A 22,492-nucleotide genomic window follows, 5' to 3' on the forward strand; every position below is an offset into this window, starting at 1 on the left:
TCTTAAGGATGTCCAGTCTCTTTACGAGAACTGCTACACTCTGGGACCATTTGTAGTAGCGAGTGCAGTAGTGGGTGAGGGCTCAACCACTACAATTCCCTAATTCCATAACCTTTTTAATCTTTCTCTTGAAATGTTTTTATTGTTGTTTTTGGGTTGTCCGGAAGGCTAAGAAGCCTTTCGCATCCTAGTTGATTTGGCGGGTGGTCAAAGTCATTTCTTGAGAAGCGCCTAGATTAGAGGTTTTGATGAGGTCCTGTTGTATGGGTTGCAACCCTTGATACTTCAGCTCCTAGGGGTCGCTGAGCATCCTAAGAGGATCGCGAGGCTCCGTAAGGAAGACGTACTTAAAAAGACAGAGTAATTGTTCAAATCGATTTCCTTACCAGGTACCTATTTATTTTGTTTAGTTATTTTGATAACTTCTAAAATGAAAAAAAAAATCTTAGCTCATATGATGTAAACATATTTTGCTGGTCTCTACCCACCCCCCTGGGTGTGAATCAGCTATTATAATCACCGGCTAAGTTAAATATTGAAAAATGTTATTTTGATAATAAAATAAATTTTTGAATATACTTACCCGGTGATTATAAATTAAAGGACCCTCCCTTCCTCCCCAATAGAGACACAGTGGACCGAGGAGAAAATTGAGTTCTTTGTTTACAATGAGTACTGGGTATCTGAACGACAGATGGCGCTGTTGAGTACACCCCCTACCTGTGTAGCGATCGCTGGCAAATTTTTCCGTAGAGTTTTTTCTGTCGAGCAACAGAGTTGCAGCTATTATAATCACCGGGTAAGTATATTTAAAAATTTATTTTATTATCAAAATAACATGTTTCAGAAATGTGTTCATACGCTGATGCAATTCTTATACTGTGATAGAAACCAAATTTATACAATATTAGACTGTACATTGGGTTACTTAGTATGTTAGTCAGTGGGCAGTGAGTTAGTAGGTTATGAGTTGACTTGGCCTAGGACACCAAGTATTCATGGATTCTCACTATTTCCACCTTTTCTGTTACCTAACCCCTGCTAATATCAAGGGCTGACTATAATTTCAGGTGTTATGACAAAAAAATCACATTTTAGAAGGGAAACAAACAAACACCACCTAACCTTTAGTTCCCCGCTTAACCTAACCTTAAAGCTATTCTTGGGGTTACATCCACGTTGCGACACCCCTTCTGGGTGCCAGTTCCTTATCAATCCCCGGTAAATGTGTAGGAGAGCTCCGCGGAAGATCTTGAAGAATTTAAACACCTACAATTCACTATTATATCATATAGAATGCTTATATAATAGTCAATATAGGAGCAGCTTCTATTTAACGAAGATATTCGTGTGTATAGTTATGTTTCACTTGGATTTTTTCTAAGTGTTTGTTTTTGTTTACTGTGTGATGTCTTTGCTAAAATGAGCTGTTTCACCGCCTTACTGTGTATGGCAGACTAGTTCTCAATGCTATTCTAACCAATAACAGGTGTTTTCTTGACGTCACACTGTTTGAAAACCAATCATGGCGGTTTTTACAAATCTAGCCAATGCTGACACTTATTACTTAACTTATCCCTGCTATTTTTCCACCAGTTACCACAGTTTACGTGAAGCTCCACGGAGGAATATTTTTGCACGTCTCGGATCTCCCTTCAAACTGAAAAGCTCATTTTGCCGTGAAGTATGGAGCAATTAGCAGGACCTTCATCCCGTTCCGACTGTGTCACTTATGACAATTGCTTTATTTCTTATGGCGATTTTTGTGTACATTATTCAGGGAAAGTTGATTTGCTAATTGCATTTGCTCAACGTCATGGTTTGATTTTGGCAGAGAAAAAGTGCCCTAATTGTGAAAATGTGTGCCGTATAGATTACAACAAATTAGCATTCCGGTGTGATCGTAGTGTGGTTACTCGTGGGAAAAGGAAGAGGAGGTGCAATTTTTTCGTGTCTTGTTTCAAAGGTACATGGTTTGGAAACGCAAAGTTAGATATTGAGACTAATTTGAAGTTTGTGTTCCTTTTTTTGCAAAAGGCGTTTTCATTTGAATTTGTTTCGTTTGAACTGAAACTCAATGTGGCCTTAAGGGGAGGTCGCAGGGGGGGCGGAGCCCCCCCCCCCCCCGGTAGGCCTAGGTAGGGGTACAGGGCCCCATAGGCTAGGTTAGGTGGGTGGCTTAGGTTCGGTGGTGCCCTGAAAATTACTGTGGCCTTAAGGGGGGGTCGCAGGGGGGGCCGAGCCCCCCCCCCCCCCCCCGTAGGCCTAGGTAGGGGTACATGGCCCCCAGGGTAGGGTAGGTAGTTGTATTAGGTTCGGTAGTGCCCCGAAAAATCACTTTTCTCCTCCTCCCCCCACCCAAAAACCCCGCTTCCCACTGGGGTCCCCCATAATTGTAGTAGTAGGTTTATGCTTACATTTTCTGTGTAAGAGTTAGGTGGTTGTAGGAGGATTATCTCACAGTTTCAAGGTAACTGTAGCTCTAATTTACTGTTTTCTTTCGTTTTCTACTTTTAGAAACTTTTAAATCGAGCGCGGAGGTCTCCTACACAATTACCCAATCCCCCAACATTAGACTGCTGTATCTTTATCTTCCCCAACCCTTCCTGATGTATCCTTACTTATTCCCCTTAGACTGCCATACCCTTACCTTCTACGTACCTACCAGGAATTTCCTTAATAAAAGAAAAAAAAATGATTGATTACTCACTGTTTGGGGATATTTTGTTCTAAATTTAGAGGGTCAAGAGAATAATAACTTTTTTGGGCTCAAGCCATGGCGTCCTGATGGAAGGTTCCTTTTTGGTAGCTTCCTTGGGTATAAGACTACTAAGATATTCCCAGAGAATTTAACCACAGGTTATCACAGAATTCTAACTTCTGGAGCGAGTATCTCAAAGGTTTCCCTTTAAGACATCGTAATACAACAGGGGACGCGCATGTCTGAACGCGCCACATAGCTATCTTCACCCCGAACAGAGTTAATGCTTCGGTGTGTAAGGACTGAGAATAGCTGGGAGCCGTTCCACAGCTAATCTCACTCGTGGCTACTACTGATACTCGAGACGTAAACAAACGGACGCCATTGCTCTAATGACGTCACGCCCGTCTTCATCCTTTGTTTAGTAGCTGCCCTACTTAGACGGATTTTCCCTGTGTTAACTTTATCGTTTTGCATCTTCGCTATGTCGTTACCTTCAGCCTCGCCTTCTTCTGGAAAGTTGAGTACAAGGTTCCAGTATTGTTTAATTAAGCTCTGGCCGTAAAGTAAATATTACTTTTCGAGATAATTGCTGTTTTGTGGCAGAGCTGTGCCTCTACCGGACCCGCCATTTTATGGCGTCGTTGTTGTTATGCATGTCTTATTTAGTTAGCCACAACAACGTTTCCGGCTTTATATACTAATCGAATACATTAGTTTATTTAGTCTTCATAGCTAGGAACTTTTATATCGTGTTTAGACGCTTTTTATCGGTCATCGATTGACCTCATACCAGTCGGCTACTATAGCCCACAGGCCAGGAGCCTACATACAAGTGTTCATGCATGATTTATTAGTGATCCTAGACTAAGTTATGAAGATAGTGGCATTATTATTTTACAATACTTTTGACAGTGATGCAAATGTTTTTCGCCTTCAGGGACCATATAGGGGATAGGCTAGTCAGTGACTCTTTCTAGCCTAACCTAATGTTAGGACCCCTATATGCTTCCTTCATCCCCTGCCTTGGCATTCCCTCTATTTAGCCTTGATTCCTTTTCTGAGTAAAGGGATTAATTGTCTAATAGAGTATATATCGCCTCTCTGTCCTCCCTAAAGGAATGAACCCCCTTTAGGGCTGCGTCCGAGAGTGTGGTTAGGCTAGCCTACCTCTATGGCTAGGATAGTCTATGACTTTCCTGCGATAGCGATATGTCTTCTTCCTTTCCTAGTTCAGGACTCTTAGCCCTGTTCTAGGTTAGGTTAGGAAGGTTTCTCTGTTCCATGCTGAAACTGTACTCTTGCACCGTTTTAGCTGATCTGCCTGATCTTAGGTTAGGGAGTGTCCTCCCTTTCCTTAGTGGCCGCTCTGGTACAGAAACCCTTCCTGGGAAGACTTCTCTCTTCTCCCTCCCCACCTATCTCTTGTATAGCCTAGCCTATGCTTAGGTTAGTTTATACTCATCTGTCCCCTGTCCTACAACTCCTCCTTAGGGTGGAAGAGTAGGGCTACCCGAGCTTCCTTGTGCAGTCCGCTCTGGTACATATACCTTCATAGTGTCCTATAAGGTTAGTTACCAGTATAGTTCTGCATATGGGAGTCTCCCCCCCCCCCCCCTTGGGTGTTCCCTAGCCCTCCCTTGGGCTACCTTGCTCCCGGTCCCTAGTGACCCCTGCTCATGGATGTTAGAGCCTGCCTCTATCATGGGTACACCCCCTCAGGGAGGGGGAGGGATGTCTGGAATCCTGATGGTACTTCCTACATCCCTTCCCCCCTCCCCCCTGTCTCTCTCCCTATCCGGGTGCCGGTCTCTTGCCGCCTCTACTGTCGGCAATACCTGCCTCCTACTTGGTGACTCTCCCTAACCTTGCCGCCAGCCCCCCGTGTACCGAGGGACTGCCGGCTGCCGCCGGCTACTACCGGCAGCTCTCCTACTCCTATCTAGTCGTCCGCTTGCCGGTCGACCGCCGGAGTGCCGGCATATACTGCCGGCAACCCGATACAGCCTTTACCATCCTTATCCCAGTCACCAACCTGGCATCCTCCGACTGCCGGAGCCGCCGCTCCCTGCCGGCGTGCCGCCGTTGTGCCGGCGGCCGCCATCCTGGTATTTAACTGACTTTGAAAATTGTCTGTCCTAATGCCAGAATCTATGCTGGAGCGAGCTCCGGCATGCCGGCGGCTTGCCGGATGCCCCGGAGGCGTCAAGAATACTTGCACCCCCTTACTGTAGCTATCATAAGACTATGATAGCCCTATATCGCAAACAGATAAGCTGCTTCTGCTATTAAGATCAGTACCTAGTACTGCTCTATTAGTGATCATGCTGTCTCTTTGCATTCTTCTATTCCAGCATGCTATGTGCATCTTAGCGCGGCTGGTTGCCAGAAGCAGTTACCTTTTAAATGAGGCCTTCTGGCCCTTAACTGGGAACCGAATGAATTCGATCCCAATCTTGTCCTTGGTTTTTTCCATGGAATTCCAAAATACTTGGAATTCTAGGAAACTATATCCAGTGCCCTCGGTCATTTGGATTATCCAGGGACCAAGCTTATGGTAACCAGCCGGGCGAGATGCATGGAGCATGTTCTCCTTTACTATTTTCATTCTCTATGCATCACACCTTCTTTAAGTTAAAATTAATGATTAATATTAACTTAGTTTAAGAGCCATTCTTATGACTCCCCCATACTCATTTTCTCTTTCTTCCACAGGAGGAGCAGATGAAGTGTGATTTCGCCTTCTGCGCTGTGAAACGCCCGCAGTTTTACGGGCATACGGCTTGCAGGACTCACGCCCCTTGTGCAGACAAGAAAGGGGATTTGAAGTTTTGGAATCCACTGGATTGTACGGTCTGCCAGGCCCACCTAGTTGAGGCCTTCCATAACCCTCCTTCAGCGGAGGTTAGAGACATTTCTCGTGAAAAGCTGCGCAAGTGGGTGCGTGGCTTCCAGAAAAATGCTACCGGACCGTACCTGGCCACCGAAGAACTGAGGTCACTATTGTTCCCTAAGGCCTCCCCTGACTCAGTGGTACCCAAAGATGTGATCCCCACTGTCCAAATTACGGTGGAACCTGATGTGGTCATGGCTCAGTCCATGCACGAGTGCCGTTTAGATTCCGAGGATGATGAACAGATTTCAGACGTCTCGGAAGACACGGAGAAGACGCTCATGGCTCAAGGAGCCGAAGAGGACGAAGACAAGGTGGAGTACACCGAGTCGGAGCTAGAAGCTGCTCCCTCGTCCATCCCCCCTCCTACTCCTACACCGACGGAAATGTCTATTCCATCTACCTCCTCGACTCCGGATCCTTCTTCTTCTACTCAAGAACTGATCCGGCTGATTAGAGCCGTCATGGACGACAGGCTGAAGGAGAACCAGGAGTCCATCAGGTCGATGATAGGATCCAGAGAGCCGAAGAAGATTTCGGTCAAGGATCTCCCCGCTTGCTCTCATGCCAACCCGTGGAGGTATGCAGAGCATATGGTTATTGCGACCGGCAGGATCTTTGTCAGTGATAAGATCGGCACGGTCCCTTTGGAAGATGTGGAGTTCTTCCCAAGCTTTGAGGCCTACCCGGACTGTTACGTCCGGCTTCGTTCCGAACCTGCCTCGAAGGAAGAGACCGAACCTAAAGAAGAGATAGTGTTCGATCTCACAAAGGCCCAGGCTATGCTAGCCTCCGCATTTAAGAGTAGAGGCTTTACCTGCTCTAAGCTTCCGGCTTTGAGCAAGAAGCACCCTACGTATGTTGCACCTGACACTGCGGTTCTTCCATTCTTGGAAAAGGCCTTAGCTGCATGCCTTAAAGCGGCGGAAGAAGGGAAACCCTGCCCTGCACTGGAGGAGTGCAGACCCTTCTCCATCGTGACCCCCCCTGACGCTCGACACTGGAAAGATGTTCAGCATACTTTCGTCGTGGGAAGGCTCGATCCTGACGTCGCCGGACGTCAGTTTAATGAAGACCTCCCTAAGCTCAACGATCACCTCCTTCGCCGGGAACAAGACACGAAGGAGAGGCTTGCGGCATCTCTTTCTCATCAAGTCCAACTGGAAGTTATGGCCTGTGACACTAGAGTACCAGATCACTACATGGTACTCTCCAAATCCCACTTACTGACGGTAATGAAGGACTTGTACCACTTCATAAAGGCTCGAAGAGCCTGTCGTGAATTCGTGTTTGCCGGTGCCACCGTGAAACACGAACCCCGGAGGCTGATTTCCTCCAACATCTGGGGAAAGCACCTGTTTCCTTCTGACCTTGTGAAGGAAATAACTGACAGAGCCGCCACGGAGAATAGGAACCTTCTCCACAAGTGGGGCATGTCCAGGAAAAGGAAACCCTCTCAGGACGACGGACCTCAGCCTAAGAGGAAACCTCAAAAGTCAAAACCCCAGCAACGTCAGCAAAGACGTCAGTTTCCGGGACCCGCTACCTCCCAAGTGGTTGCCCAACCACAACAGACCTTTCAATTGGTCCCCCAACCGGTGTTGTCACAGTCACCGGTCTTCACCCCTGCCTTTGAGCAACCATCAACTACCTTTCATGCCAAAGGTAGAGGCTCATTCAGGGGTGCAAGCAGAGACGCATCTCGCCGTCCCTCCAGAGGTAGAGGAGGAAAGGGAGCTAGCGGCCGAGGCAACAAGTCCTCGGGACACCAGAAGCAATGAAGTGCTTCCGGTGGGAGGAAGACTCCGCCAATTCCAGGATCGTTGGACCTTCGATCCCTGGGCACACAGCATCATCAAGAACGGTCTAGGCTGGAGTTGGACGCAACCACCCCCAATCTTCCAGCAGTTCTTCCAGCAATCAACCCCCCTTCTGGAAGAATATGTTCTAGACCTCTTGAACAAGAAGGTGATAAGGAAGGTAAAGTCCACCAGGTTCCAAGGGAGACTGTTTTGTGTTCCCAAGAAGGACTCAGACAAACTCAGAGTCATTCTGGACTTATCCCCCCTCAACAAGTTCATAGAGAACAACAAATTCAAGATGCTGACGCTTCAACAAATAAGGACCCTTCTGCCTCAAGGTTCCTACACGGTCTCTATAGACCTGGCGGATGCCTACTGGCACATTCCAATGAACCATCACGCTTCCTCCTACCTAGGATTTCGACTCCAAAGGAAAAGCTACGCCTTCCGGGCCATGCCCTTCGGCCTCAATGTGGCCCCTCGGATCTTCACAAAACTGGCGGATGCCATAGTACAACAGCTCCGCCTAAGAAACGTCCAGGTGATGGCCTACCTCGACGACTGGCTAGTCTGGGCTCCATCGCCCGAAGAGTGTGCAAAGTCTTGCAACGAAGTTACCCAGTACCTAGAACACCTGGGATTCAAGATCAACGAGAAAAAATCTCGCCTCTCTCCAGCTCAGAAGTTTCAGTGGTTGGGAATCCACTGGAATCTTCAGTCACACCGCCTTTCCATCCCCCAGAAGAAAAGGAAGGAAATAGCAGGGTCTGTCAAGCGACTACTGAAATCCAAACGCATTTCAAGACGACAGCAGGAACGAGTTCTAGGCTCTCTACAATTCGCCTCAGTGACAAACCCAGTGCTTCGTGCACAGCTAAAGGATGCCGCGGGAGTCTGGAGACGCTCGGCATCCATCGCTCGAAGAGACCTCAAGAGACGGCTTCCAAACAGACTACGACGCCTCCTAAAGCCGTGGTCGGAAGAAAAGGCCCTGAAAAGGTCCATTCCTCTCCAACACCCTCCTCCATCACTCAACATCCACACGGATGCCTCACTGGAAGGTTGGGGAGGTCACTCCCACCAGAAACAGGTTCAAGGTACCTGGTCTCCACTATTCAAGACGTTCCACATAAACATCTTGGAGGCCATGGCGGTCCTTCTAACTCTGAAGAAGTTATCCCCGCCGCCCTCGATCCACATCCGTCTAACCCTAGACAACTCGGTGGTAGTTCGTTGTCTCAATCGCCAAGGCTCAAGATCGCCCCAGATAAATCAGGTGCTTCTCCCAATCTTCCGTCTGGCGGAGAAGAAGAAGTGGCACCTGTCTGCAGTTCACCTACAAGGATTCCGCAATGTGACAGCGGATGCTCTATCTCGGACAAACCCGATAGAGTCGGAATGGTCTCTAGACGCAAGATCGTTCTCCTTCATCTCTCACCAAGTCCCAGAACTTCAGATAGATCTCTTTGCAACGAGCGACAACAATCAACTTCCTCTGTACGTAGCCCCGTACGAGGACCCCAAAGCAGAAGCGGTGGACGCCATGTCACTGGACTGGAACAGGTGGTCCAAGATCTACCTGTTCCCTCCCACCAACCTTCTGTTGAAAGTCCTCTCCAAACTGAGAACCTTCAAAGGGACAGCGGCCCTAGTGGCTCCCAAGTGGCCCCGGAGCAACTGGTACCCCCTGGTCCTGGAGCTGCAGCCCAAGCTGATCCCTCTCCCGGGCCCAGTTCTCTCTCAACAAGTACAGAAGTCGACTGTTTTCGCTTCATCATCGAAAATCAAGGACCTTCATCTCATGATTTTCTCTCCCTTGCCGCAAAGAAGAGGTTTGGGATCTCGAAGAAAAGTCTAGACTTCCTAGAGGAATACAAGACCGAATCCACGAGACGGCAATATGAATCATCCTGGAGGAAATGGGTCTCCTTTGTCAAGGCAAAAAATCCTAAAGAAATCACAATTGATTTCTGTATGTCCTTCTTCATTCACCTTCATGGACAAGGATTAGCAGCCAATACGATTTCAACCTGCAAATCGGCCTTGGCTAGACCAATTCTATATGCTTTTCAAATTGATCTGTCCAACGACATCTTCAACAAACTACCAAAAGCATGTGCTCGCCTACGTCCAGCACCCCCTCCGAAACCGATCTCCTGGTCACTAGACAAGGTACTCCAATTTGCCTCCAACTTGGACAATGATTCATGCCCCCTCAAGGATCTGACTCAGAAAGTTATATTTTTATTTGCTCTCGCTTCGGGAGCTCGAGTCAGCGAAATAGTGGCATTATCAAGAGAAGAAGGACACATCCTGTTTACCGATTCAGGAGAAGTGACCCTCTCCCCTGATCCGACGTTTCTCGCTAAAAATGAATTACCCACCAAAAGATGGGGCCCTTGGAGAATATGCCCCCTGAAGGAGGATGTCTCTCTATGTCCAGTAGAGAGTCTCAAGGTCTATCTTCGCAGAACTTCGAACTTTGGTGGAGGCCAACTCTTCAAAGGAGAAACATCGGGCAGCGACCTGTCACTGAAACAATTAAGAGCGAAAATCACCTACTTCATTCGCAGAGCGGATCCGAACAGTACACCCGCTGGTCATGATCCTAGAAAAGTGGCATCTTCTCTGAATTTCTTTCAGAGCATGGACTTTGAAAGCCTTAAAAACTTCACGGGCTGGAAGTCCTCGCGAGTTTTCTTTAAACATTATGCGAAACAAGTGCACGAAGTCAAACATTTTGTGGTAGCCGCAGGTAGTGTTATGAAACCTGCACCTAACTCTGCGTAGAACAGTGAGTTACTTGGGACTCTAACTCTTCGGGTGCCTATGTTGACCCTCGAGCGATTCATAGTGATGTCTAAAAACACTTAGTGCTTTTATAACTGTTCTTATCCCAGGTGAAATGTCATAGTGTCACACAAGTGCCGCATGCCTTGAGCATGATGTGTTATTTAAAGACTTGCGTTCCTCGAGAACGAGTACCTACTAATCCTGAAATTCCTTTTCAGATTCAAGAGCAAGCCTTTATTTCTATGTACATTATTATTACTGTAAATGAACTTTACTTTTGCTGTAAATTATTTAATTTCTGCATTGTGAAATAAAATTTCTATTTTATTACTTATGCGTCTCTTTCAGCTCCTACTTACTATGAAATACATACCTGTCATAGTTTTATTTATTCCTCCTTTCTTATGGTTATGAAGAATTTAAGATGTTTAATCCTAAATTATATTCACCCTGACTAAGTAAGGTTCCTACACGAATACTTACTTCTGATAACCAAGAGATGAACTCTATACACAGTGCCCAACCACCACTGATCTAAATTCAGAATGTTCCTATACAAATACCAAACATTCCGCTTCATCTCTAAGTTCTTCAAGTTCTTCTGTCAGGATGAATAGCCCTTCAATACCACTTTGACGTCGGCATAGCCCATGGGAACTTCCTGCCAAGGGGGGCAGGATACTTCGTTCCTATGGTTCTTTATCTAAGATTACTTTGCTGTTTTGTCAATGCCTAGGCACTTAATACTGGGGGAAAATCTACCACGATACATTGATTCTCTGGTACTCTTCCATCAGGACGCCATGGCTTGAGCCCAAAAAACGGATTTTGAGCGAAGCGAAAAATCTATTTTTGGGTGAGATAGCCATGGCGTCCTGATGGACCCTCCCTACTACTTCGTCCAGTTTTGTTCCCACCCTGTGCAACTGTATCATGGTGATGGGCAGCAACTGGCTTCAGGATGAAGACGGGCGTGACGTCATTAGAGCAATGGCGTCCGTTTGTTTACGTCTCGAGTATCAGTAGTAGCCACGAGTGAGATTAGCTGTGGAACGGCTCCCAGCTATTCTCAGTCCTTACACACCGAAGCATTAACTCTGTTCGGGGTGAAGATAGCTATGTGGCGCGTTCAGACATGCGTGTCCCCTGTTGTATTACGATGTCTTAAAGGGAAACCTTTGAGATACTCGCTCCAGAAGTTAGAATTCTGTGATAACCTGTGGTTAAATTCTCTGGGAATATCTTAGTAGTCTTATACCCAAGGAAGCTACCAAAAAGGAACCTTCCATCAGGACGCCATGGCTATCTCACCCAAAAATAGATTTTTCGCTTCGCTCAAAATCCGTTACTTATAAAGCAACACATGTAAAATATAAAAATTGTTGGCTCAACTTTTTGTTGTTTTAGAAATTAGTGTTGAGTAATTGTATCTATGTTATTGTCACATGGGTTTAGGAACTTTCAATCTTTTTCTGATATATTCACTAACTAACCTTTTGAGCTACAGTATATTGAACTTTTAAATTTTTATGCTACAGGTCTTAAAATATTCTAGGCAAGTCGTTTCTTAAACCCTATGGAGTTACTTAATGGCTAACCTGTTAGTAGAAAGTGATTTGGGGAAAAATATTTGATAATAAGGTCATCTTCATTTACTCGCCGGCTGCAACATGTCACAAGTGGTTTTCGGGGAATGCAATCTATTTATAATGGTTTTTAATAAGGTAATAGTGATATACATAGGGAGCTCTGTGAGATTTACTAAGTGATAATGTAGCATCACTGATTAAGAAAAGGATTAGTTACACAGGGTGAAGAATCAATCAAATGAAAATGATCACCTAGCACCCTAGGGTAGGTTAGGTGGGTATGGTTTAGACGTGATATATCCCGGTCTTTCACTCTGTTCTCTGTACAAAATGCCTAGGCATCTCATATCACAATAGTTTTGGTGTGATTTGTTTTATTTGTCATTTGTACATGGTGGGATACACTTGTTTTTTTTTGTATCCCCTCCTGTAAAACATCGTTTCCTCCTGGGAATCCATGAAAATTGTGCAATTCAAGAGGTTGAGAAATATGAAAATTGATGGTTTGAGCCAACAATAATTGTTACTAAGGATAAAAAGTATAATAGTGTTCAGTGAATGAAAAATATCTGGCAATAGGTTGTTCATTTTGAAAACTAAACTTATGAGAGTCGATACGTTAATATCAGTGATTCAGTAACATTCCCTTTTGAAAGGTTCTTTAAGATAATTGATAAAATTTGTTATATTCTGTTGATATCATACAAAATTCGAGTGTTTTAGAAATATTTTCATTTTATTTCAGGTGCATCTTGAGCAGTGAGCAATGAAACACTGAGAATTGAAGGGTTATAATTTTACTGTTCTTCAATGAGATAATTAAATCTATGAAGATAACCAGCTTACTGCAGTAACTGGAGTCTTAAAGGTAAGGTTATCAAAGAGCATTGTTTGTTAGGGTTGAATGGTATTAGGAATAAAAATGTTGGCTTGTTAGCAGATTGAAGTCTGACTTTTGAGTAAATTGAAATTGGATTTTCCCTATTTATGGATTCATGATTATAGATTGTCAATGGCTTGCATTAGGAGAGGCAAGTTTATGAATTGAGTAACATTTAATTTCAAAAATAATTTGATTCCTAGTGTTCAAGCCAAAGTCTACTTGTTAGTAGATTACCCTAGGATTGACTTTCTTTACTGCATTGACATTTGTTAGTTACTTATTCTAGTTTTTACTTAATGAAGGTAGTCGAAGGTTTTAAGTGCTCCTGTTAGAAGACTAAAGTATTATTGTATTACTTGATTGATTAGGGGGGATTTGATTGTCAATAGATTATGGTAGTGGTGGATTGCCTATGTTCCTACACAAATACAAACCATCGTCCTTTGATAAGAGTATGGTTTCCGCTTGGCTGGAACTCGCCTGTTAAATTTCATAACAAGGTATCAGTAGTAACTGGTTTGTGGTGGGAAAACCCTGCCCCTCGCCAGCGTACACATAAGCCACTTTGACTTCAGCCACTGGTTATATACACGTATGCTTGGTGTCTCCCTATCTTGCCTGGTCACTGTTATTTTGTGTATGATTGTGATAGTAAAACCATCTGTGGACATGCGATCCTGCCCTAGAGGTTGCTGATCATAAGTGGGTAACTTCTAAGACCTAATACTATGATGATATTAATTCTTAGGGTTGCAGGATACACATCTTAACCTAAGACATTGTTTGTCTCTAAATTGTTACAATGTATAACCTGAGACTAAGATTCATACAATGGAGTACCAAATGCTATGAACTTACAATTATAAGTGTCATGCAGACTCCTGCTAAAGATTCGGTAATGTAAAAACATTATAATAGTCGAACAATAATTCATTTGTTAACTTAGAATAAGGTTAGTAATTTGTTTAGTGTGATACCTTGGTCAAGGGACAAAGGCAGGATATAACAGTTAATTGTTGATAAAGGCAGGATTATATAGTTAATGGATAATGTTGGAAATATTATTTTGATTTATGTAAGGTAACATTGATTATTCATGGGCAAAAGACATGTCTTATTGTTCTGTGCTTTGATATGTTAAAGACGAGGTTGCCTTTTTATTGGCGGTGAATAGGTTAGTAATTAGATGAAGTATACAGATTAAGTCGAGACTACAGTAGGTTAATGAGTCGGTCTGATGAGTTATTCCATAGTTCAAAGCAATATTAGCAAGATGGTGAATCTAGGTAGAACTAACCTTATTTTGCAACCATGTAAGAACTTGGGTTTAAAGATAAGGTTAATTCGGTCGACGGTTCGCTTGACCTTTGACCCCAGGCATTTAAAATTGAATCACTTTAACGTCTTAACAAAAATTAATCCCGGAAAGTTTCGCTACTCTATAAGTAAAATTATGGCCAGGAAGTTTTTCAAAGACTACAAACAAAGATGGGCCAAAAAATAGCCTCCTCCCAACTTCCTCGGCAGAGGTAATGAGTTGGTTAATTCATTGAAGATTTAACCATAAAATCTACTTAAACTAATTACTTAATATGATAAGATAGCTGCAGTTACTCCGGAGGATCTGGACAATATATAAGGAAAATTTAAAATGGTATTTGTTACAAAAATTATATATTTACTAGATCAATTTAGGAAGTAGCAAATAGTTTTTTTTTTTTTTATTAGAATGAAAACACTACATTTAATCATTCACTTGCAGAGAACGGTTCTATTATATACTAAGTAATATACTACACATGAAACTGTTAGTGTCAATGAATCCTATTTTTCCGTAGAATTTGTGCATTCAATTTTTTCATTAATATTTCAGTGTCTCTTGGAGAAAATTCAGGGATAAATTGAAAGATTAAGAGGAGCTCATAAGGATTAGAGGGAGCTCTTAAGGTTTAGGAGGGGAGCTCCTAAGGATTAGGGGGAGCTCCTAAGGGTTAGGGGGAGCTTCTAAGGATTAGTGGGAGCTCCTAATGATCAAGGCCGAGCTCCTGAGGATTAGGGGGAAGCTCCTAAGGCTTTGGGGGGGGGGAGCTCCTGAGGATTAGGGAGGAGCTTCTAAGGATCAGGGCGAGTTCTTAAGGATTAGGGAGGAGCTCCTAAGGATTAGGAGAAGCTCTTGAGGATTAGGGGAAGCTCCTAAGGATTAGGGGAAGCTCCTAAGGACCAGGGGGGAGCTCCTAAGGATTAGGAGAAGCTCTTGAGGATTAGGGAAAGCTCCTAAGGATTAGGGGAAGCTCCTGAGGATCAGGGGGAGCTCCTAAGGATCAGGGAGAGCTCCTAAGGATTAGAGGGAGCTCCTAAGGATTAGGGGGGAGCTCCTAAGGATTAGGGGGGAGCTCCTGAGGATTAGGGAGGAGCTTCTAAGGATCAGGGCGAGTTCTTAAGGATTAGGGAGAGCTCCTAAGGATTAGGGAGAGCTTCTAAGGATTAGGGGGGAAGCTCCTAAGGATTAGGAGGGGAAGCTCCTAAGGATGAAGGGGAGCTCCTAAAGATTAGGGCGAGCTCCTAAGGATCAAGGGGAGCTCCTGAGGATTAGGGCGAGCTCCTAATGATTAGGGGAGCTCTTAAGGATCAGGGCCAGCTCTTATGGATTAGGGGGGTAACTCTTAAGAATTAGTGAGAGCTCCTATTAGACATTGGATGACCTGAGGTCAGTCAATAAGTTAGACTATTTCCTTATTAGAATATAGAAGACAATATTTTTCCACGTTTACAAGATATTCTTTTGGTTATATTATTTCCTATTATAAATCTCATGGACATATTTAGTTTGATGTTTCCTCTATTTTGTTTTTAATATATTAGAATATTTCGTATTTATAGTTGATCATGCAGAACATTTTGTTAAAAGCATAGCCTTGATATAGCAGTGCACAGTTTAACATTTGAATAAGACCTATATATCCGTGCAATTAACATCCTTTATTTATTTTTCAGACTATAACTCTCAAAAAAAAAAAAAAGAGGAAAGTACGTATATCCTCCTGGTCAATGGAGAAAATTAAACAGCATGTATGCACTTGCGATGAAGATCAGCAGCGAACGCTCTTCGATTTTTAACAGGAAAAGTTTACAGAAAGTTTGCAAGCAAGAACCAAATAGTCTCAACTGAAGAGGCCAGTCTATCATCAAGCATTTCTGGAACATCGTAACAACACTATTGCAAATATCATGAAATGCTCAATTGACCAATTTTGTGGGTCATGTGTTAAGATGGTCACTTCATCTATATCCTGTATGTTCAATAGCAATGAATGTGTTACAATAGTTTCTCCATTGATATTCCAGTAAGTTCAATAGCAATCACCGTTACGATGCTCGCTCCATTTATACCCTTAGGTTTAATAGTAATCATTATGATGGTCATTCCATTTATATCCCTAAGTTCAATAGCAACCATTAACTGTGCTACGATGGTCACTCCGTTTACAGTATATCCCATAGGTTTAGTAGCAATTACTGTTACGATGGTCACTCCATTAATATCCCACAGATTCAATAGTAAGGCCTAACTGTTATAATGGTTACTCCCTTTATATTCCATAAGTTCAATAGTAATCACTCATGATGTTCATTGTATTTATATCCCATAGGTATAATAACAATAACTGTTACGATAGTCACTCCATTTACACTATATCCCATAGTTCAGTAGCAATTACAGTGTTACGATGGTCACTCCATTTATATCCCATTGGTTCAATACCAATCACTAACTAAAGATAAAAAAAACTAGTAGAGTTTCAGTAAATAAGTAATATAAACTTTTAGAACAATGTTGCCAGATTGATTCCATTTTTATTTATCTAAGTGTCTTTATTTCTGTAAGCCCTCAATTTAATTATTGAAGCTATTAAGTAGAATAAGTAAAAAATATCTATATTTTTTCGCTTCTTGTTATAAAATGCCAGTGCATATAAAGCCAATTTTTTTTAGTTTTTAATTTTGTGCATCTTCAAGTTAAAAATTACACGTATAGGCATGGCAATTTTTTTTATAGTAGACTGCAAACACCAAGTATTAGGTCCAGATCAACATTTATGAGTTTTTTCACTTGAAATTCTGATTGCAATTTCCTGATTATTAATTTCTCGTTTAGTTTGCTTTAAACTAAGTGGTGGATACCTGATATACTGAATGATGATGATTTCCTATTACGTGTTAGAATAATTAACCAGCAATATTATGTGATCATAAATTAATTGATTTTATATGTATAATTGAAAGAGTTTTTGGAAATAGATGAAATTTAATTAACAGTCAATTAAGACATCAAATGTAAATGAGGAAGGAGTTTTTGCTTGGAAATTTGCTGGTCAAGTTTTCAGTTCTGATTAACTAGCTGTTAAATCAAATGTCAATTTCCTCTAGATGACAATATCATTTTTAGAATTGTGTAAAATGCTGTAAAGTTATTTAAATGTGACTGAATGAAGGGAACATTAACATTAATCATAATTTGAACAATTGGTTGAAATTCATTCTACAATCTGTATATTGATAAATATTGAATTGCATGTGAATATAACCTTTAATTATATTAACTTTATATAATTTTATCTTAGTCTGTGTATACCCTTTAATCTTTGTGTCTGTATTACCCTTTCACGCCTTTATACCCTTTCATCTTTATCTGTGTATACCCTTTCATCTTTGTGTCTGTATTACCCTTTCACGTCTTTATACCATTTCATCTTTGTCTGCGTATACCCTTTCACTGTGTCTGTATTACCCTTTCACGTCTTTATACTATTTCATCTTTGTCTGTGTATATCCTTTCATCTTTGTGTGTGTATTACCCTTTCACGTCTTTATACTATTTCATCTTTGTCTGCGTATAACCTTTCATCTGTGTCTGTATTACCCTTTCACGTCTTTATACTATTTCATCTTTGTCTGTGTATAACCTTTCATCTTTGTGTGTATTACCCTTTCACGTCTTTATACCATTTCATCTTTGTCTGCGTATACCCTTTCATCTGTGTCTGTATTACCCTTTCACGTCTTTATACTATTTCATCTTTGCCTGTGTACATCCTTTCATCTTTGTGTCTGTATTACCCTTTCACGTCTTTATACCATTTCATCTTTGTCTGCGTATACCCTTTCATCTGTGTCTCTATTACCCTTTCACGTCTTTATACTATTTCATCTTTGTCTGTGTATATCCTTTCATCTTTGTGTCTGTATTACCCTTTCACGTCTTTATACTATTTCATCTTTGTCTGCGTATAACCTTTCATCTGTGTCTGTATTACCCTTTCACGTCTTTATACTATTTCATCTTTGTCTGTGTATAACCTTTCATCTTTGTGTGTATTACCCTTTCACGTCTTTATACCATTTCATCTTTGTCTGCGTATACCCTTTCATCTGTGTCTGTATTACCCTTTCACGTCTTTATACTATTTCATCTTTGCCTGTGTACATCCTTTCATCTTTGTGTCTGTATTACCCTTTCACGTCTTTATACCATTTCATCTTTGTCTGCGTATACCCTTTCACTGTGTCTGTATTACCCTTTCACGTCTTTATACTATTTCATCTTTGTCTGTGTATATCCTTTCATCTTTGTGTCTGTATTACCCTTTCACGTCTTTATACCATTTCATCTTTGTCTGTGTATAACCTTTCATCTTTGTGTCTGTATTACCCTTTCACGTCTTTATACCATTTCATCTTTGTCTGCGTATACCATTTCATCTGTGTCTGTATTACCCTTTCAGGTCTTTATACTATTTCATCTTTGCCTGTGTACATCCTTTCATCTTTGTGTCTGTATTACCCTTTCACGTCTTTATACCATTTCATCTTTGTCTGCGTATACCCTATCATCTGTGTCTGTATTACCCTTTCACGTCTTTATACTATTTCATCTTTGTCTGCGTATAACCTTTCATCTGAGTCTGTATTACCCTTTCACGTCTTTATACTATTTCATCTTTGTCTGTGTATAACCTTTCATCTTTGTGTGTATTACCCTTTCACGTCTTTATACCATTTCATCTTTGTCTGCGTATACCCTTTCATCTGTGTCTGTATTACCCTTTCACGTCTTTATACTATTTCATCTTTGCCTGTGTACATCCTTTCATCTTTGTGTCTGTATTACCCTTTCACGTCTTTATACCATTTCATCTTTGTCTGCGTATACCCTTTCATCTGTGTCTCTATTACCCTTTCACGTCTCTTTATACTATTTCATCTTTGTCTGTGTATAACCTTTCATCTTTATGTCTGTATTACCCTTTCACGTCTTTATACCATTTCATCTTTGTCTGCGTATACCCTTTCATCTGTGTCTGTATTACCCTTTCAGGTCTTTATACTATTTCATCTTTGTCTGTGTATATCCTTTCATCTTTGTGTGTGTATTACCCTTTCACGTCTTTATACTATTTCATCTTTGTCTGAGTATACCCTTTCATCTGTGTGTGTATTACCCTTTCACGTCTTTATACTATTTCATCTTTGCCTGTGTATATCCTTTCATCTTTGTGTCTGTATTACCCTTTCACGTCTTTATACCATTTCATCTTTGTCTGCGTATAACCTTTCATCTGTGTCTGTATTACCCTTTCACGTCTTTATACTATTTCATCTGTGTCTGTGTATACCCTTTCATCTGTGTCTGTATTACCCTTTCACGTCTTTATACTATTTCATCTTTGTCTGTGTATAACCTTTCATCTTTGTGTCTGTATTACCCTTTCACGTCTTTATACCATTTCATCTTTGTCTGCATATACCCTTTCACTGTGTCTGTATTACCCTTTCACGTCTTTATACTATTTCATCTTTGTCTGTGTATATCCTTTCATCTGTGTCTGTATTACCCTTTCACGTCTTTATACTATTTCATCTTTGTCTGAGTATACCCTTTCATCTGTGTGTGTATTACCCTTTCACGTCTTTATACTATTTCATCTTTGCCTGTGTATATCCTTTCATCTTTGTGTCTGTATTACCCTTTCACGTCTTTATACTATTTCATCTTTGTCTGCGTATAACCTTTCATCTGTGTCTGTATTACCCTTTCACGTCTTTATACCATTTCATCTTTGTCTGCGTATACCCTTTCATCTGTGTCTGTATTACCCTTTCACGTCTTTATACTATTTCATCTTTGTCTGTGTATAACCTTTCATCTTTGTGTCTGTATTACCCTTTCACGTCTTTATACCATTTCATCTTTGTCTGCGTATACCCTTTCACTGTGTCTGTATTACCCTTTCACGTCTTTATACTATTTCATCTTTTTCTGTGTATATCCTTTCATCTGTGTCTGTATTACCCTTTCACGTCTTTAAACCATTTCATCTTAGTCTGCGTATACCCTTTCATCTGTGTGTGTATTACCCTTTCACGTCTTTTTACTATTTCATCTTTGCCTGTGTATATCCTTTCATCTTTGTGTCTGTATTACCCTTTCACGTCTTTATACTATTTCATCTTTGTCTGCGTATAACCTTTCATCTGTGTCTGTATTACCCTTTCACGTCTTTATACCATTTCATCTTTGTCTGCGTATACCCTTTCATCTGTGTCTGTATTACCCTTTCACGTCTTTATACTATTTCATCTTTGTCTGTGTATAACCTTTCATCTTTGTGTCTGTATTACCCTTTCACGTCTTTATACCATTTCATCTTTGTCTGCGTATACCCTTTCACTGTGTCTGTATTACCCTTTCACGTCTTTATACTATTTCATCTTTGTCTGTGTATATCCTTTCATCTTTGTGTGTGTATTACCCTTTCACGTCTTTATACTATTTCATCTTTGTCTGAGTATACCCTTTCATCTGTGTCTGTATTACCCTTTCACATCTTTATACTATTTCATCTTTGCCTGTGTATATCCTTTCATCTTTGTGTCTGTATTACCCTTTCACGTCTTTATACTATTTCATCTTTGTCTGCGTATAACCTTTCATCTGTGTCTGTATTACCCTTTCACGTCTTCATACTATTTCATCTTTGTCTGTGTATAACCTTTCATCTTTGTATGTATTACCCTTTCACGTCTTTATACCATTTCATCTTTGTCTGCGTATACCCTTTCATCTGTGTCTGTATTACCCTTTCACGTCTTTATACTATTTCATCTTTGCCTGTGTATATCCTTTCATCTTTGTGTCTGTATTACCCTTTCACGTCTTTATACCATTTCATCTTTGTCTGCGTATACCCTATCATCTGTGTCTGTATTACCCTTTCACGTCTTTATACTATTTCATCTTTGTCTGTGTATAACCTTTCATCTTTGTGTCTGTATTACCCTTTCACGTCTTTATACTATTTCATCTTTGTCTGTGTATATCCTTTCATCTTTGTGTGTGTATTACCCTTTCACGTCTTTATACTATTTCATCTTTGTCTGAGTATACCCTTTCATCTGTGTCTGTATTACCCTTTCACATCTTTATACTATTTCATCTTTGCCTGTGTATATCCTTTCATCTTTGTGTCTGTATTACCCTTTCACGTCTTTATACTATTTCATCTTTGTCTGCGTATAACCTTTCATCTGTGTCTGTATTACCCTTTCACGTCTTCATACTATTTCATCTTTGTCTGTGTATAACCTTTCATCTTTGTGTGTATTACCCTTTCACGTCTTTATACCATTTCATCTTTGTCTGCGTATACCCTTTCATCTGTGTCTGTATTACCCTTTCACGTCTTTATACTATTTCATCTTTGCCTGTGTACATCCTTTCATCTTTGTGTCTGTATTACCCTTTCACGTCTTTATACCATTTCATCTTTGTCTGCGTATACCCTTTCATCTGTGTCTGTATTACCCTTTCACGTCTTTATACTATTTCATCTTTGTCTGTGTATAACCTTTCATCTTTGTGTCTGTATTACCCTTTCACGTCTTTATACCATTTCATCTTTGTCTGCGTATACCCTATCATCTGTGTCTGTATTACCCTTTCACGTCTTTATACTATTTCATCTTTGTCTGTGTATAACCTTTCATCTTTGTGTCTGTATTACCCTTTCACGTCTTTATACCATTTCATCTTTGTCTGCGTATACCCTTTCACTGTGTCTGTATTACCCTTTCACGTCTTTATACTATTTCATCTTTGTCTGTGTATAACCTTTCATCTTTGTGTCTGTATTACCCTTTCACGTCTTTATACCATTTCATCTTTGTCTGTGTATAACCTTTCATCTTTGTGTCTGTATTACCCTTTCACGTCTTTATACCATTTCATCTTTGTCTGCGTATACCCTATCATCTGTGTCTGTATTACCCTTTCACGTCTTTATACTATTTCATCTTTGTCTGTGTATAACCTTTCATCTTTGTGTCTGTATTACCCTTTCACGTCTTTATACCATTTCATCTTTGTCTGCGTATACCCTTTCACTGTGTCTGTATTACCCTTTCACGTCTTTATACTATTTCATCTTTGTCTGTGTATAACCTTTCATCTTTGTGTCTGTATTACCTTTTCACGTCTTTATACCATTTCATCTTTGTCTGCGTATACCCTTTCATTTTTTGTGTGTATTACCCTTTCACGTCTTTATACTATTTCATCTTTGTCCGTGTATATCCTTTCATCTTTGTGTGTGTATTACCCTTTCACGTCTTTATACTATTTCATCTTTGTCTGTGTATACCCTTTCATCTTTGTGTGTGTATTACCCTTTCACGTCTTTATACTATTTCATCTTTTTCTGTGTATATCCTTTCATCTTTGTGTGTGTATTACCCTTTCACGTCTTTATACCATTTCATCTTTGTCTGCGTATA

At 41.1% G+C, this 22,492-nt stretch overlaps 1 long non-coding RNA gene across 1 annotated transcript in view; it reads left to right on the top strand.

Moving 5' to 3' along the window:
- LOC137651870 (uncharacterized) overlaps positions 1-15,831 on the top strand; it is a 31,763-nt gene extending 15,932 nt beyond the window's left edge. Inside the window, exons 2-3 of the long non-coding RNA XR_011046107.1 lie at positions 12,524-12,646; positions 15,656-15,831. This is a non-coding gene — a long non-coding RNA (uncharacterized lncRNA). The remainder of the gene's footprint in view (positions 1-12,523; positions 12,647-15,655) is intronic.
- The last annotated feature ends 6,661 nt before the right edge of the window (positions 15,832-22,492 follow it).

Source organism: Palaemon carinicauda, chromosome 13, assembly GCF_036898095.1.
Source record: "Palaemon carinicauda isolate YSFRI2023 chromosome 13, ASM3689809v2, whole genome shotgun sequence".
In the NCBI taxonomy this organism is placed as follows: Eukaryota; Metazoa; Arthropoda; class Malacostraca; order Decapoda; family Palaemonidae; genus Palaemon; species Palaemon carinicauda.